A 6343-nucleotide genomic window follows, 5' to 3' on the forward strand; every position below is an offset into this window, starting at 1 on the left:
GCTGAGATCTGAGGATCACGGTTCAAAGCCAGCCCAGGCAGGAAAGTCCATGAGACTCTTATCTCCAATAAACCACTAGAAAACCAGAAGTGGTGCTGTGACTCAAACGGTAGAGCTCTTTCCTTGAGCTGAAGAGCACAGGGACAGCACCCAGGCCCAGAGTTCAAGACCACTACTGACAAAAAAAAAACAATAGTAAAGTAACATATTAGGTCTAGCAAGCTGTTCATAATTGTTTGAGGGAAAAAAAGTTAAAATACTGTGTAATACCGTAATGAAATAAATGGTTAATAAATGAGTCTTAATACTCACTGTAACAACTGGACTAACGGCAGCAAACTTTTTTTTTTTTGGGTGAGGGGTCTCTGGGCCTGGGCACTGTCCCTGAGCTCTTCAGCTCAAGGCTGGAGCTCTTCCACTTGAGCCACAGCGCCACTTCGGGCCTTTTCTGCTTATGTGATGCTGAGGAATTGAACCCAGGGCTTCATGCATGTGAGGTGACCACTTTACCACTGAGCCATGTTCCCAGCCCTAACAACAGCAAACTTCTAAGGAAAAACAGACTATTGCCCAGGTAGGGAATCAAATCTTTTACCCAATAATGGAAATGTTTGATTATGTAATACAGAGCATTTTAAGGACATTTGATTACATTTGGTTCAAAGACATAGTCATGTAGTTGCAAATCTTCAGATATGTTTCATGTGTTGATATTCTCAATTAATGGTCATTTGTCTTTGACAGCAATGGTAACAGGAAGGTTTGAGTCTAAAATTCTGGGCCTAGTCCTGATAGAAGCTCCTCAAAAGCAGTTATTTTAAGTTTTGGCTAACAAACGTGGACTCTCTCAGATGGAAGTGGGGAGGTTGGAGTGTCGTCACAGGTCGGTGGGCCCAGCCTGGGCTTTGCTGTGGCAGGCTGCCAGGTGCCCTTCACCTTCTCCTAAACTTGACCTTCTAAACTTGACCTTCATCCTTGCCAGGATACAGAGATCTTCTGGTACCCCTTTTGTTTAAGCAGGTCTTAAACTCTATTTATTTTATTATGGTACATTGATAACTTCTTCTCATTCCCATTATTGAAAGAATTGGGAAGAGTTACTGGGTTGAATAAGGCACATAGCAAAACCAGTATTGAAAAAACATGTGAGCCAGGCACGGTGGCTCCTGCCTGTAGCGTTTGCTGACATTTGGGAAGCTGTGGTTGGGAGAGTTCCAGCTAATGTGGCAATACCGCTTCTTAACTGCCTTCTGGGTGCCCTGGTGTGTACCAGCCATCCCATCTGATTCAAGGGCAGACCACAGTTCTAGGCCAGCCCAGGCGGGAAGGTTCACGTAGCTCCAGTGGGAAGCATGTGTGGTGGCATGCACCCACCATCCCACCTACAACAGAAATGGAAAAACAGGGTCATGGTCCCCGCACGCACTGGGCAGCAAGTGAGAACCGATAAAAGTCGCTGGAGTTGTTCACATTTTAAACAATGAAAATACCAGGGGCTGGGAAGGTGGCTCAGTGGCAGAGCACTTGCCTTGCATGCATGAGACCCTCGGTTCGATTCCTCAGCACCACATAAGCAGAAAAGGCCAGAAGTGGTGCTGTGGCTCAAGTGGTAGAGCACTAGCTTTGAGCAGAAGAGCTGAAGGACAGCGCCCAGGCCCAGAGTTCAGGCCCCATGACCAACAAAAAAAAAAGAGAAAACACCTTATCAATTTTAAAAATAAGAATGAAACCAAGGTAGAGCACTATAAAGGAGTTTTCCCAAGACACATGTCAAATAAGCCAGATATCAGAGGAGTTCAGTTTATACCATGGGGACTTATCCTCCCTCCCCCCACCCAGCCATAAAACTCAGTGTTGGCAACCATATGGAAATCTAAGCATGGAACACTGACAAATACACAGAAGAGATATTTTTTCAGCAACATTACACAAGTCACATGTGACACTATTTATGAATCCCAGTTTGAGGACCGACTCCACACCCTCATCCTGGTAGGCCAATCCCAGACAGAAAAGTAAGGGACAGGAGCCCCCCCCCCCCCACTGTTAGGTGTGAGGTCGCCATGGCGAGCTCGGAGCTCCATTGTTCTGTCCTCATAAAGGGAGCCACCTGCTTCCCCACCCAGACTTCACAGCCACTTCAGAGCTGCCTCCACGATGCTGCTGGTCCTGCTCACTGTGGCCCTGCTGGCCCTGAGCTCCACTCAGAGCGTAATCAAAGGTATGGGGCCATACTCGGTGGGGTGGATGCTACATGGGCCTCAGGAGACTGCAGGGGAGGGGAGAGCAGGAGCCAGTGGGAATTTGAGGTAGTGAGGGCAGTTAAGGCCTCTCTGCTCAGACCAGCCTTATTTTTGGGGACAGCTACTGCTCCATTAAACTGACCAGCAGATGATGAAGAGAGACGCCACTGCAACAAAGGCATCTTCCATGCCAGGAAGGAATAAACAAGTGTGGAGCCAGGCTCTGATGGCTCACACCTGTAATCCTAGCTAGTTAGGAGGCTGGGATCTGAGGATGGCCTTTCACAGTCAGCCCAAGAGGAAAATCCTTGAGGTGCTGATCTCCACCTAACCACCAGAAATTCAGAAGTAGAGCTATGGCTCAAGTTACCAAATGCTAGCCTTGAGGAAGAAAGCTCAGACAGTGGACAGGTCCTGAGTTTAAGTCCAAGGACAGCACACACATACACACAAATAAAAAAAATAATAAGCTGGGCACCAGTGGCTCATGACTATAATCCCAGCTCCTCAGGAGGCTGAGATCTGAGGATCACAGTTCAAAGCCAGCCCAGACAGAAGAGTCCATGAGACTCTTATCTCCGATAAACCACCAGAAAACTGAAAGTGGTGCTGAGGTTCAAGTGGTAGAGCACTGGCCTTGAGCTGAAGAGCGGAGGGACAGCGCCCAGGCCCAGATTTCAAGGCGCAGGACCAACTAAATAAATAAATGTGTGTATATATAACAGGACTAGATTGAAATATATGTTAAATAAATTTGAATATGTTGAATACATTTAATATATACTATTGATGTTTATTATTAGTAATGTATTAATATGTTATTAATATATTCTGTTTATATATATTAGCTGAAGGGCTAATTTGACAGAAGTTTGTTCCCAGGCAGAAATGACTACTGAAAAACAAGACAGGCATTGCAAGGGGGAAATTTCTGCATCTTCTGCACAGAGAGGGTGTCAGTGGCTTTTACCCCGCACAGGGTTTCTCTCCAAAATGGCAGTAATTCACCAAAAAATGCACAAGAAAAGACCCGTGACCCATTCTCTCTATATCTCTCCCTCTCTCTTCCTCTCCCCTCCCCTCTCTGTTTTATCCCAGGACTTCTGCTTAGTTTTATTAGTGGTGACGAAGAAAAAAAAGGCATTGATACTTAACAATTAACATGCATAGAAAAGTGTCCATACACTTTTAAACATAACGCCAGACTCTGAATGGGAAGAGGTCCCAGGGGATTAAATACAAATGACTACAATGTCTCCTCTAGATAGAAAGATGATATGTAAGATCAAGAGAACTAAAGAACATAATTTTAAAACTAAAGGACAACTGTGGGGGTCTGGAGATCAGAGAAATAATCTGCTGTCCTAATAACAGTGGTAGGGTGAGGAGGCAAAGGAGAGGGAGACAGACAGCATCTGTGACCATGGCTGAATCTCCACTCAGCTGTGTCTCTGGCACTAACTGCATAGTCAGGGCCGGGAGCCCCATACCTGCTCCTCCTCACGCACGCCACAGGCTCCCAGCCCTCGCTGTCTAGCCTTTCTCTGCTCCGGCACCAGAGCCAGGCTTGAACACATAGGCTTCCAGTACTTGGAGCATGCTCATAAAAACAAAACCTAGAAGACTGCCAACCACAGAGATCATCAACCTTCTGCTTTGTTTTACTTCTGTCTTTAGAGACTTACTCTCTGAAATCAGATACCCGGGATCTTAATTTGGGGGTAGTTTCAGGGAATGTACTTCTAGGAACGTAGCTATGAGATGTTGGATATGACCAATGTCTGGATAAAGAGAGGAACTGATGGGGAACGGGGGGGGGGGGCTAGGGGGCGGGGCAGGGAGGAAGCACTGGGTGACAAGGTCAGAGGTCAAAAGCCAGAGGTGTCCTCTCTCCACCACACACACACACACTATGTCTTTTGTGCCAAAACCACACAGGGGCTGCGGAAGCAAACCCAGAGCCTGGCCAACAACCCGAGGCACCCCCGCCTGCAACCTCTGACGAAGCCGGAGAAGGCGAAGGAGATGAAGAAGGAGAAGGAGAGGGAGATGTGCCCTCGGAAGAGGAAGGGCCTGGAGAAGAGCGCACTGCCTCCCGGGCTCCTCACGGACACAGACCTACTCATGGACAGAAAGCTCCGCATGAAAACAAACCCTACAATTCCCAGAAACCCACACTATCCCCCACTGAAGAACCACCTTCTGAAGGTCAGTCACCCCCAATAATCACATTCCAGGACAGGTACGGCTCAAACTCATTCCACGCACAACACCCACACCTGACCGTACTCAGACAGTAGCAGGGAACGTAATCTCGGAGAATCTGTTGAGATTGTGTGGTTCAGGACCACACATCAGGTTTTCCAGGGTGGACAGAGGACCCCAGCTGTCCACATGTGGTCCTAGGAATCTCAGGGTTCGAGGGGCGCCTGCACAGGTTCCTACCCACAGGGATCCCTGGCTGACTTGCTGGGCCTGTGGGTACTGCAGAGACCTCGGTGTGGTCTCTGCTGCCCGTGTCCTGCCCGCCTCGGGGAGCAGCCACCGCAATGCCTGCCCGGCCCTTCCCACCTCACCTCACCTGCTCTCACCCACTGTCCCTACAAGTGATATCTAGGTGCAGTATGGCTAAGTGCTACCCAGGCTTTTTAGCCTATACATCTAAGTTGTGTTCAAACTGAAAAGCCATCTGCAGGAGCTCCGAGGCAGGAGCAATCAGATCTCATCTGACCTCCCATTCCCTTCTCCAAAAGTTTATCCTGTTCAGCCCTGATCCTGGTCTTCACTGGGAGGGACACGAGGCAGACTGTCTCTTAGATGTGTCTTTGAACAACTTCAATCACAACCAAAAGAGACACAACTTACAATTAAGTTTTTCCCCAACTTCCACATAGCCATGATCTCCTAGATGCTGATCATAAAAGTAACAAAAAATCTAGGAAGGAGAGGACATTAAATGAAAATAAGAGGAAAACCCCACCTTGATGGGTTTGGGGATTTAGCTTGGTGGAAGAGAGCTTGTGTAGCAAGGGCAAGGGCCGGAGTTTGGTCCTCAACTCCCCTACCCCCAAAACAGCAGCTCCTTCTTTATTGGTTCCCATAACTTTGTTTGTTTCTTTCAGGAAAATAAAGAAGAGGAAGCCCTTCAGATCCCTCTGCCACTGGGACAGCATGGCCATATCTACCATGTCCCCAGTACCCCAATTAAAAAAGTTAGCATATGATCTCTGTCTGCTCTCTCTCATTGAGGGGCGGACGGACAGGGTGAGGCAAGTGAGGGTGAGTGGGCAGCAGATAACCCAGGTCCCCGTGGCTTGCTTCCACCCTCTGCCTTATCCTGTGGTCCACTGCCCAGGGGAAAGTTTCCCACAGACCCCAACCCCAACCACATCCACAGGGATGCATTGCACAAACACAAGTAGTCTTCAGACCTTCTCGGGTCCCTTGAGCCCCCCTTTTCCTAGTTACCTCTTACCTGATGCACTTTATTGCAATCGTGTAGTGGTGTTGGGCTTTCTGGGCCTAGGAAGGGTGGGAGACTATCAGGAAAGCCTTTGTGAGCTGCAGGAGTCTTGTGCACAGAGGCTGTGCCACTGGAGATGCCAAGAGCCTCAAACCTTCAGCCTCCTCTGTCCATTTCTAGCCAGGGTGGGTCTCACTGTCGGGTCAGTGCGGCCGACAGAACAGGAGCGTGGCAGTGAAGGCCCTGACCCCTCACCTCACAAGCTACCATTCTTTTCCCTTACCACACGCCCTCAGCCACAAGGGACCACCGCACACATGGCCCAACCACACTCAGGAGGAGGCAGGATCTGGCAGAAAGGAACCAGGAAGAAACGAGATAGATGAGCAGAACACCGCCACTTTCCCAAGACGGTTTGAGTAGAAGAGACTCTCATTGGCAATGCTACTGATGCACGAGCCGTGAACATTAAAACTCCCCCAAGAATTCAGGATGTGGCTGGGGAGGTGGCTCAGTGGTAGAGTGCTTGCCTTGCATGCCAGAGGCCCTGGGTTCAATTCCTCAGCACCACATAAGAAAAAAGCCGGAAGTGGCACTGTAGCTCAAGTGGTAGAGTGCTAGCCTTGAGCTGAAGAGT

The sequence above is a fragment of the Dipodomys ordii genome, unplaced genomic scaffold (assembly GCF_000151885.1).
Source record: "Dipodomys ordii isolate 6190 unplaced genomic scaffold, Dord_2.0 Scaffold81, whole genome shotgun sequence".
Classification (NCBI taxonomy): domain Eukaryota; kingdom Metazoa; phylum Chordata; class Mammalia; order Rodentia; family Heteromyidae; genus Dipodomys; species Dipodomys ordii.